This window comes from Stegostoma tigrinum, chromosome 10, assembly GCF_030684315.1.
Source record: "Stegostoma tigrinum isolate sSteTig4 chromosome 10, sSteTig4.hap1, whole genome shotgun sequence".
Lineage (NCBI taxonomy): Eukaryota > Metazoa > Chordata > Chondrichthyes > Orectolobiformes > Stegostomatidae > Stegostoma > Stegostoma tigrinum.
Window position 1 is genome coordinate 91,371,850 of NC_081363.1, and position 12,276 is coordinate 91,384,125.

Below are 12,276 nucleotides of genomic sequence, written 5' to 3' on the forward strand. Positions count from 1 at the left end.
TAAAAAGGCTTACGGTGTGTTAGGTTTTATTGGTAGAGGGATTGAGTTCCGGAGCCGTGATGTCATGCTGCAACTGTACAAAACGCTAGTGCGGGCTCACTTGGAATATTGCGTACAGTTCTGGTCGCCCACTACAGGAAGGATGTAGAAGCATTGGAAAAGGTGCAGAGGAGATTTACCAGGATGTTGCCTGGTCTGGAGCAAAGGCCTTGTGAAGAAAGCCTGAGGGGCTTGGGTCGATTTCATTGGAGAGAAGAAGGGTAAGAGGGGATTGAATAGAGACATTTAAGATAATCAGAGGCTTAAGTATGGTGGCCAGCGAGAGCCTTTTTCTGAGGATGATGACATCAACTCACACGAGGGGGCATAGCTACAAATTGAGGGGTGATAGATTTAAGACAGATGCCAGAGGCAGGTTCTTTACTCAGAGAGTGGTAGGGGTGTGGAATGCCCTGCCTGCCAATGTAGTGAACTCAGCCACATTAGGGCCATCTAAACAGTCTTTGGATAAGCATATGGGTGATGATGGGATAGTGTAGGGGGAGGGCTTAGATTAGTTTACAGGTCGGCACAACATCGAGGGCCGAAGGATCTGTTCTGCACTGTATTGTTCTATGTTCTATATTCTAAACAAAGCTTTTCACTGTATTTCAGTACATGTGACAATAAATCAATCATTCAACCAATCAAGGTTGTTGATGCTTGTCCTGTATTGCTGAACAGTTCTTCAGACAACAGGTACAGCATTTAGGTGGGGGGTGACATCAGACCATGCTCGATGGATCTGCTGGTGCAGTCTCCTCTTGGAAGAGAATTGCACCCCTCTGTACTAACCCATCCAACAGGACCTCTGTGCACCTGTTGACAAATCATGGTGCAATTGCTCACTGGTAAACTGTGCAGATCCCGACTCAGAAATCTCAACCATATGCCTATTGGTCTCTTAAATCTGGGACCACTGTCAGTGATCATGGAATATTCAGGGATGGGCACCATAGGATGGAGTAGGTCGTTAATGAAGTGAGTTTAATAAGATAATACCGAGAAACTAGCTTGGCTAGGTGCAGATGGCCGCTCTGTCAAACTGTTATCGAATAGTTCTGTTAGGGAATAGTTAGGAGTTGGGGAGAATTGTTTGGTTTGTTCGTAGTTCTGTTAATTTCTCACGCTATCTGTACCATGGTTCTCTCAAATTCCACTGATAGGAGAAAGGAGTGGGGATGGGTTCACAGGGCATTACTCGGGACACAGAGTGGGAGATCGACTGAAAGACAGTTGCTATGGGAACACAGTGGGATGTGGTCAAAGGATATTGTTAGGGGAAGAGAATGGGGTGGGTTCACATGCCTATGCCAGGTGAACAGATTGTGAATGGTTGCACAGTCTGTTGCAGGTGGAACAGTGTGGGGGTGGGGTCACATGCCGTTTCTGGGGAAGATGTTGGGGTTCGGTTCACAGGCAATTACTAGGAGAATAGATTGGCAATGGGTTCAAAGAGCCATGGTTAGCGGAACATGAAGAGAATGGGTTCACAGCCCATTGCTAGCATAACAGAGAGAGATTAGGTTCAGAGGACGTTGCTAGGAAAAAAGAAAGTGGGGTTGGAATAACTAGGAGAATGCAGTGGCACTGGTTTCAGGGGCCTTTTCTTGCATAACACAGGGCAGTGCTAAGGTCACAGGCCATTTCTCGGGTTACAGAGATGGCAAGAGTTCATTGGCTGTTACTTAGAGAAAAGAGTCAGGATAAAATTGCTGGGGGAACAGAGTAGGATATGATCAAAGGGCTTTGTCAGGAGAACACCAAGGTTGGGTTCAGAGATTGTTGTTCAGAGAGCAGGGTGAGGATGGGCTCACAGACCGTTGAGAGGAAAGACAGTCGAGAATGATTCACTGACCGTTGCTGAGGAACAGAGAGTGGATTGGTTCACAGGCTGCAGACACGGTAGCAGAGGACAGATCAGTTTACAGACCACTACAAGGAGCACAGGATCAGGCTGAGTTCACAATCCTGTGCAAGGGAAGCAGAGAGGGGATGGGTTCACAGGCAGTTGATTGGGGAACAGAATGGTGATGGGTTCACAGGCCATTGCTAAGTAATCAGAGCAGGAATGGATTGACAGGGATAATGGGAACTGCAGATGCTGGAGAATTCCAAGATAATAAAATGTGAGGCTGGATGAACACAGCAGGCCAAGCAGCATCTCAGGAGCACAAAAGCTGACGTTTCGGGCCTAGACCCTTCATCAGAGAGGGGGATCGGGAGAGGGAACTGGAATAAATAGGGAGAGAGGGGGAGGCGGACCGAAGATGGAGAGTAAAGAAGATAGGTGGAGAGAGTATAGGTGGGGAGGTAGGGAGGGGATAGGTCAGTCCAGGGAAGACGGACAGGTCAAGGAGGTGGGATGAGGTTAGTAGGTAGATGGGGGTGTGGCTTGGGGTGGGAGGAAGGGATGGGTGAGAGGAAGAACCGGTTAGGGAGGCAGAGACAGGTTGGACTGGTTTTGGGATGCAGTGGGTGGGGGGTAAGAGCTGGGCTGGTTGTGTGGTGCAGTGGGGGGAGGGGACGAACTGGGCTGGTTTAGGGATGCAGTAGGGGAAGGGGAGATTTTGAAACTGGTGAAGTCCACATTGATACCATATGGCTGCAGGGTTCCCAGGCGGAATATGAGTTGCTGTTCCTGCAACCTTCGGGTGGCATCATTGTGGCAGTGCAGGAGGCCCATGATGGACATGTCATCTAGTGAATGGGAGGGGGAGTGGAAATGGTTTGCGACTGGGAGGTGCAGTTGTTTGTTGCGAACTGAGCGGAGGTGTTCTGCAAAGCGGTCCCCAAGCCTCCGCTTGGTTTCCCCAATGTAGAGGAAGCTGCACCGGGTGTTGCGAACTGCCCGGTGCGGCTTACTCTACATTGGGGAAACCAAGCGGAGGCTTGGGGACCGCTTTGCAGAACACCTCCGCTCAGTTCGCAACAAACAACTGCACCTCCCAGTCGCAAACCATTTCCACTCCCCCTCCCATTCTCTAGATGATATGTCCATCATGGGCCTCCTGCACTGCCACAATGATGCCACCCGAAGGTTGCAGGAACAGCAACTCATATTCCGCCTGGGAACCCTGCAGCCATATGGTATCAATGTGGACTTCACCAGTTTCAAAATCTCCCCTTCCCCTACTGCATCCCTAAACCAGCCCAGTTCGTCCCCTCCCCCCACTGCACCACACAACCAGCCCAGCTCTTCCCCCCCACCCACTGCATCCCAAAACCAGTCCAACCTGTCTCTGCCTCCCTAACCGGTTCTTCCTCTCACCCATCCCTTCCTCCCACCCCAAGCCGCACCCCCATCTACCTACTAACCTCATCCCACCTCCTTGACCTGTCCGTCTTCCCTGGACTGACCTATCCCCTCCCTACCTCCCCACCTATACTCTCTCCACCTATCTTCTTTACTCTCCATCTTCGGTCCGCCTCCCCCTCTCTCCCTATTTATTCCAGTTCCCTCTCCCCATCCCCCTCTCTGATGAAGGGTCTAGGCCCGAAACGTCAGCTTTTGTGCTCCTGAGATGCTGCTTGGCCTGCTGTGTTCATCCAGCCTCACATGGATTGACAGGCCTTTGCTAGAGGAACAGAAAGTGCCAGTTTCAAAACGCCATTGCTGGAGGGACACAGTAGAAACAGCTGCTTGGTTAACAGAGTGTGGATGGTTTTACAGGCCATTTCCTGGGACCAGAGTGGCTCTAGATTCACTAGCCATTGTTGGGAGAACAGATTGGGAATGAGTTCAGAGGCCTTTGGGGGATAAAAGATTGGGATAGTATGATAAGCCATTGCTCAGCAAACAGAGTGAGGATGGCTTCACAGGTCATTGCTAGGAGAATCAGATTTCAGATCTATTCTTGGATTAGTGTTGACACTGACTGAATATTTTCCACCAATGTTGTATTAATCAGGTAATTCCATGGTTATATAATTTCTGAATGGATTTTCTGAATTAATTTAGGAAAGGAATATAATGCAGTATTTTGTTTTGATATGAAACAAATGATTTATCTTTAACAATGAACACAGTTGTCCTTTAACTCATGGGCACTGGCTTCCTCTGATTCTCATCATTTTTTTGATTCTGCACCTGTTGACTGCCAACGACATGCCTCTTCCTTTCTCAAATATTTGTGAAATTACATCAAAATTTGTGGCATTACTGACATTTTGGGCATAATGTTATTTATTCAGCAGCCAGTAAATGAGGACTTTTTTTTGTAATGCCCACACTGCTGGCAGTGCTGAGGAGGTTTGCCATTTTGAACGAAACGTTTGTCGATATAAACCCAAACACCTCTCAACCTTCGATAACAAGGTGTAGAGCTGGATGAGCTCAGAAGGCCAAGCAGCATCAGAGGACCAGGAAGGCTGATGTTTCAGTCCTAGACCCTTCTTCACTCTTCATTTTTCTGAAGAAGGGTCTAGGCCCGAAACATCAGCCTTCCTGCTCCTCTGATGCAGCTAGGCCTGCCGTGTTCATGCAGTTCGTCACCTTGTTATCTCAGATTCTCCAGCATCTGCAGTTCCTACTATCTTTGAAACTTCTCAAGCTTGTTTGTCCCAGGTGGGTTTGAAAAGCCAACTTAACTCTCTTAATACTTTGGAATTACCACTGTGACCAAATTAATGTTTCTTCAAAAACAAAATTTTGAAGCAGTTGCATGGCCACTCTTCAGTGATACTGGTTTATATTACTTGCCATTGAAGTTATTTTTACGAGTAGAAAGACATGTTCATAGCGATAACAATTGTTTACCATTTCAGATTGCATCTCAAAGCAGTGAACGTCACACACATGTGGTGAAGAAATAACTTTACGACAAGATTACCATAGCTTTCGAGTGCACGTGTAGAGATTTCTTGCTACAAATGTACAGTGCCTTGGCGAGACCACATCTGGAGTGTTCTGTGCAGTTTTGGTCTCCTTACCTGAGGAAATGTGTTCTGCTTATGGGCACAGTGTAATGAAGGTTTAGCAGACTGATTCCTACGGTGGCGGGACTGATGTATTAAGAGAAAATGGATTGGTTAGGATTAGTGACCCTTCGCTTAAAGACTCTATTGTCCATGTGGATGGGTCACTGTATGCAAAGTTTTTATGCTGTTTTCACTGTACAGATGCTATCATAGCTGCTGAATTTCTATTTTTGTATCAAATTTCCAGCATTCACAGTTCTTTGTGGTATTCTTTGTGTTCAGCATGGTATTCACTGGAGTTGAGAAGAATGAGGGAAAACTGATGGAAAACTATAAAATTCAACAGGCTCGAAAGGGTAGAAACAGGAATGGCACACCTGAAGATCAGGTGTTTCAGAAGCAGGCAGCAAGGTCTCAGGATTCATGGTGGACCAGTCAGAAAACAGATGAGGATAATTTCTTCGTTTAGACCTGCCTGAGTTTTTTTATTGGCAATCTTTGTTAAGGAAAGGTTTAGAGGCCAAAACATTGAATAAGTTGAAGAATGACTAAGATAGAATTTTTAAGGCTAAAATATGAAAGAAAACACAGAACAAGTGGGAATATGTTCCTGAATGGAATGATCAGCCATGATGATGGTGTGGAACAGGTTTGAAGGTTTGAATGACTGATTCCTGCTCCTAATTTCCATGTTTACATATTGTCATTGTTTTCACTTCCTCTTTTTTCTTAATGCACACAAATGGATTTTCTTCTTCTTCTCGTGACCTACCAGTTCCACAGCAAACATTGCCGTTATTATAATCCTGGTCAAAAGAGATGCAGACTCTCCAAATGTATAATATTATGTGTGATGTCCATGGCCATTGCCAATCTGCTACTAATTATCACTGCTGTAGAACTAAATTGGATTTCTGGGACTTTGTTTCTATTTTGTTTCCTGTTGACTGCTCTGCCTGGTTAAGTTGCTTTTAGCTTTGATCAATTTATGGGTATCTATTGTCAGAAGCTCAACAGGAAGTTCTGCACCGTGATTACAGGCTCAGTGGGTCATAGGAATAATTTATACTCTCAGCTATCTAGGGAATGCATTTTTACATTTCATGTATGAACCTTTAAATATCATTAACAATATTAGCTGGTTCTGTAGCATGAAATTAATATACAATACGTCAACTGCATGGATCACATTCCACTGGCTTCTTGTTATTTTTATCCCTTGTCCCTCCTTCATTCTAACTGTGCTCCGCTGTATGCTGACAGTCAGCGGTTAGAGCTCACAGGAGACTCCATATCCAGAGAAATGCACAGAATCAGGATGACACTGAACTGGAAAAGAGGAAAAAGTCAATTGTTTCACTTTTTGCTACCCCAGGCTATTTCATCTCATTATATTTGTTATATTTTATAATAATTGTTTATGTTTGATTTTTCAACATTACTTAATTCTCAGGTGCTGACTTCAGTCACTCAATGTTCCTTCTGGAAGAAAATGGATATATGCTTCAGTTTTTGAGTTCCTTCATCAACCCATTAATTTATGTGGGAACACAGAGTAAATTCAGAGATGAGTTAAAGAATGTATTAAAATATCCACTCAGTCCTTTTAGTATTAATTTTAAAAATAGACAATTAAAATGAAACAATAATTCACTGTTACTTTCTGGTCTTCATCATTCTTATCCATGTCAGAAATGGCTATACTACAACACATAATTAATTGCATTGAAGTCTTCAGCAGCCTGGAATTGAAAAAAAATAGACTCGTCTACACACATTTGAATGTTGTACCTTCATTTCAATTAGCTTCAAGTTCTAATCACTTTGCTGACATAGTACTGGGTGCACATTCACCTTTCCTCAAAATGCTCTGCTTTCCGCAAAGTGTCGGACCTTTGATTTAACATGAAATGACGAAAACAGAGTTGGTTAATGAAGATCATCAACTTCTGCCTTCATAACCATCAATGTATTATGTTGAATTTGAGTCATTGCCAAAATTTTTCAAATGATGTGCTGTGTTCAATATATAACATCTGAAAGTCACATGTCCACCACCATAACAATCGTTGGGTTATATGTAGTGAATTACAAAAGTAAAGTAACCAGCTGTTTGTTTTGGGTTTCATTTGTTGTAGTCAACTAATATTGACAGTGGACAATTTGGAGGAACATTCAGAGAATTGGTTTTGTTTAGAGTGCTAACTATAAGACAATTGTTAATTAGACAAAGAAAATCTTTGTGTTACATTGGCTAACTATGTTGAAAAATTTGGCTAAATGGAATTAAAAATGAGTGATCATTAACAAGTCAAATGAAAATTAGAATCAATCTCTATAATTATCTTTCATAAATTATCAGTGAAAGAGTGTGGGAAGTATCGAAACAACAGCAAGCAATGAATTTCAGCAATGGAAACAAACACATGGCCTGGAGTTTCCAATGTCTAGTAAAGAATAGCATGAAAGCACATCAACAACAACATTGTTGCTGAGTCAACTTTTGTGTGCCGTTTATATAAAACAATTTAGATAAATATACAGAAAACATGATTAGTCCGTTCGTGGATGACACCCAGATTTTGGATGTAATAGACAGTAGAGAAGCTATTTAAGAAAACAAAGAATCTTAATCAATTGTGTCAATGAGCTGAATAGTGGAAGATGGAGTTTAATTTGGAAAAATGTGAGGTATATTGTATTCTGGTAAAACAAACCAAAATGAGACTTAAACAATAAAATGTATGCCCTTGGGTATTGTCATAGAACAGGGAGAACTAGGGTTCACTGCATAATTCTTTGAAACTTGAACCACATTATAGTTATGGTGGTTAAGAAGGCGTTTAGCGTGTTTGCCTTCATTGCTCAGACCTTAGGGCGTAGGAGTTGCAACATCATTTTACGATTGTACAGGACGTTAGTGAGGCCCCTTCTGGAGTACTGCGGCTAATTCTGGCCTCCCTATTATAGGAAGGACAGTTTTAAACTAGAGAGAGTTCAGAAGAGATTTAACAGAATGTTGCCATGAATGGAGAGTTTGCGGCACAAGAGAGGCAGTATAGTCTGGGACCTTTTCCACCGCAGTGTAGGAGTTTCAGAGAAGACCTTACAGTGGTTTGAAGTGATGGATGGGGGTGCAGTTGCAATGTTTAAAAAACATTTAGCTAATTACCTGAGGGAGAAATATTGGAGGGATATGGGCTAAGCAGTGGGACTAGTTTAATTCGGAATTACGGACTGAAGTATTTGTTTCCGTGATATATGACTATGACCGTAAGCACAGAATAAATGAATCAGTTAGATAAGAATATGTGTTTGCTCTTGATATTGCACCAGTGTACATTATCGAATGATCATAGCCACAGACGACAGTAACAACGGCCATTACTCAGAACAATAAATTTCTTCCTCAATCTCATTGATTGACAGGTTTGTTTCACTTACAATGTCAATTTATATTTCCCCTCCTTAATTGCCTTTGCGCAATAGGGTAGACCAGTTCGCAACCAGTTGACGTGCAAAGCTAATTGATAAGACAGTTTAGATCAGTTACGTTGCTGTCAAATCGGAGTTGGAAGTCAGTTAGGCCAATTAAGAATGGCAGTTACGAAAACATGCGCGAGAGCAATTGGGAAGTTGCAGTGGGAGATAATAGGAACTGCAGATGCTGGAGAATCTGAGATAACAAGATGTGGAGCTGGATGAACACAGCATGCCAAGCAGCATCTTCGGAGCAGGAAAGCTGACGTTTCAGGCTTGAAACGTCAGCTTTTCTGCTCCTAAAATGCTGTTTGGCCTGCTGTGTTCATCCAGCTCCATACCTTTTAATCTGGGAAGTTGCAGTCCCTCCTTTCTGGAGAAGCTCGTTTTAACATAAGATGCACTAATTTGTTTAATTTACATTCACAATCGTCATTCTGGATGAAAAGTTGTCTCAGGACATTTGTTTGAGTTACTAATTAATTGGTATTATATCTGCACAGATGATATCTTAATACCCGATTACTGTGTCTGGGTAAAGTGTGATAGCACTGTTGATGAAGTCTCTGTGAAAAATTAGCGGTCTTGTACATGCCATGCCATTTTCAACTGAATGACCTGCAACAGATTTCTCCTGTAGTTGCGCTGTAAGAAGAGCTCGTAAAACAAACTTGTTTAAACCAGACCAACTGAGTTTGCTGCGATTTCCACACTGCACATTTTGCTCTCTCTTTGAAACACATTGTATCTCAAAGGTGAATAATTGTGTAACTCTAAGATGTAAAGCGATTTTGGTGTTCTATTGCACAAATCATGAGGTGCAAACATTGGAGATGTCATTGGAATTCAGGAAAGGACATGTTATCATTTATACAATTTACTACAGTACTCATTTACTACATTTTACAGCTTCAGCTACAAAAACATCCTAATGAGGCCATATCTGGAATACTGTGTGCAGAATTGACCACCTTATATAAGGAAAGATATGGCTTCAATGCAAATGGTTTTGGGAGGGTTTATCAATCGAAGAAGTGAACGCAGAATGTGTTTTAATTGTAAAAGACCAGCCATGTAAACACTGCTTTTTTTAAAAGAAAAGAACTGCAGTGATCACACGAACATATAAGACCCTGAGAGCTCTGGACAGTATAGATGTGGAGGCATTGTTTCCTAATCTGGGGAAATCGGCAAGAAAGGCAGAGATTCTGTTTAGAATTTTGGTAATTTAACCAGTGGTGAGACTATTTTGTTGTTTCTTTAAACGGATTGTAAGCCTATGTTCATCTTTTCCTGAGAACATGGTGGAACCAGGGCATTGGAGTGCCTTTTTCTATCGGACTGAAATTGTATGTAAGTAATTGAAAAGTTGTCAGTAATCGGTCTGAATACCAGCTGGATATTTACATCAGATCAACTTTAATATTATTGAATAGCAAACTTGAGGAATTGAATGGCTTCTTTCTGACCCTCAGTTGTATTTGCAGTAAATGATAAAAACAGATCCCTATGTTTCCTAATTATACTGCAATCAAATGCTGATCTCTGCACCTTTTCTGAAGAAGGGTCTAGGCCTGAAAAGTCAGCCTTCTTGCTCCTGTGATGCTGCTTGGCCTGCTGTGTTCATTCAGCTCTACACCTTGTTATTTGTTGATCTCTGCAGACTGGCTATGTTTCCCGTGGTGCAGTGAGTACTTCTGGCCCTGAAAGGCTGGCCTCAAAACCGACCTACTACAGAGCTATGTAGTTGCATGCCGTCATGTATGTATCCATTAATTTTAGAAGAAGTCAAGTCTTTTTCCGGGAACCACCTGTAAGAACCATAGAATCGCTGCAGTGTGGAAAATGGACCATTGGGTTCAGTAAGTCCACACTGCCCCGTGAAGAGCATCCCACCTAGACAAATTCCCCTACCCCTGCATTCCCCATGTTTAACTGACCTAACCTAAACATCTCTGGGCACTAGAGCATAGCCAATACATCTGCCCTGTACACCTTTGGACTGTGGGAGAAAGCCGGGGCACCCGGAGACAACACTAGGGAAGAATGTGCGAACTCCTCGCAAATAGTCACTGGAATCGAATCCAGGTCTCTGGCGCTGTGCGGCAGCAGTATTAATCACTGCACCACCCGTGCAATTATACTGCAATCAAATGTCTCATTTTACTCAGAGTTGCTTGATCTACGCAATTGAACAGTTAATAATTCCGAGCTGTCAGATGCATGCAGATTAGAAGGGTCGTGTGATTATGGGAACTGCAGATGCTGGAGAATCCAGGATAACAAAGTGTGAAGCTGGATGAACACAGCAGGCCAAGCAGCATCTCAGGAGCACAAAAGCTGACGTTTCGGGCCTAGACCCTTCATCAAGGAGGGGGATGGGGAGAGGATTCTGGAATAAATAGGGAGAGAGGGGGAGGCCTATCCCCTCCCTACCTCCCCACCTATACTCTCCTCTCCACCTATGTTCTTTTCTCTCCATCTTTGGTCTGCCTCCCCCTCTCTCCCTATTTATTCCAGAACCCTCTCCCCATCCCCCTCTCTGATGAAGGGTCTAGGCCCGAAACGTCAGCTTTTGTGCTCCTGAGATGCTGCTTGGCCTGCTGTGTTCATCCAGCTTCACACTTTTTTATCTTGGATTCTCCAGCATCTGCAGTTCCCATTATGTCTGATCATAGTTTTAAACTGCTGTCTTTTTTATTTCTCAAGTTCAATAAGCTGTCACAGGAAAACTTGTGAACATATTTCCCAGAGCATTATCCTGCAATTCAGTCGTTATGGCTGAGTGATTAACGTGATGGATTTGAAAATCACAGGGCACATTGTAACCCTGAATCTTACGCAGATCATCTTCCACAATTAGTATCACGCACGGGTGCAGATCACTTTTTGTCAAGTACAAGCTCCCGTCTAAGTGTTATTATTTTAAAAACTGGATATGAGTCCATTTTGTTGTCCTCAGTGCAAGGACAAATTGTTTTTCAATATCTGGTCGATGAACTCACCTCGTGTCATGTGATTTACTTTCTCTCAAATTTTCGGAAAATATTAAGGGCCGAACTTTACTGACAAAGGAGGAGGCGTGCTTACAGACAGATTTGTAGTTCATTCGATCAAAAAAAATTCTCAGTTTATTACAGCAGATTAACAGTTACTCACTGTCTCAAAGATTAATTGGCATGAATGTGGGCAAGATAGAGCGCAGCAGTTGGAAAAATAAAGTGATGCTGAACATGTTCATTACATAATTCCTTCATTTGACCGCAAACGTAACTGCTATGAGTCAGAATAGCTTCATAGGATTTGTGCGTACTTGTGATCTGTCTTCCAGTGTTTATCCATTAGGCTTGCCATTCATTTCAATCGAAACTTGCTGCCGGGAATGAGGCTGTTATTACAACCTAATAAATGTGCAGGTTAATGGGTACAAAACAGGAGAAACACTATGGAGTACATATTCAGAATGCTAAGGCAGACCCGATGAGTTAAAGGATTTTTCCTTTGATCAAACAATTCAGTAGTTTTGTGAATATGTTCAGCGCCTTGACTTTCAGCGTGTAGGTTCGAAGATCAGAAAGATATTTGACTGGAAAAGTTTTTAAAAGGGCAGACTGACAGTGAAAGAGTCAACTGTGGTGTCAAAGAGCAGAACATGACAGAAAGAGGCCACTCTGTTACTTTGAAAGAGCAATTGTGACTGATTAACTGGGAGTAATATTTGTCCAGTTTGAACATTTGGCAGAAACATTTGTTTCATTGCCACTGATATTTCAACTTTCACGATCATTTTGATGGCCAGCGCTTCATGCTACAAAACCAGCATAATCCTCCGCTTCA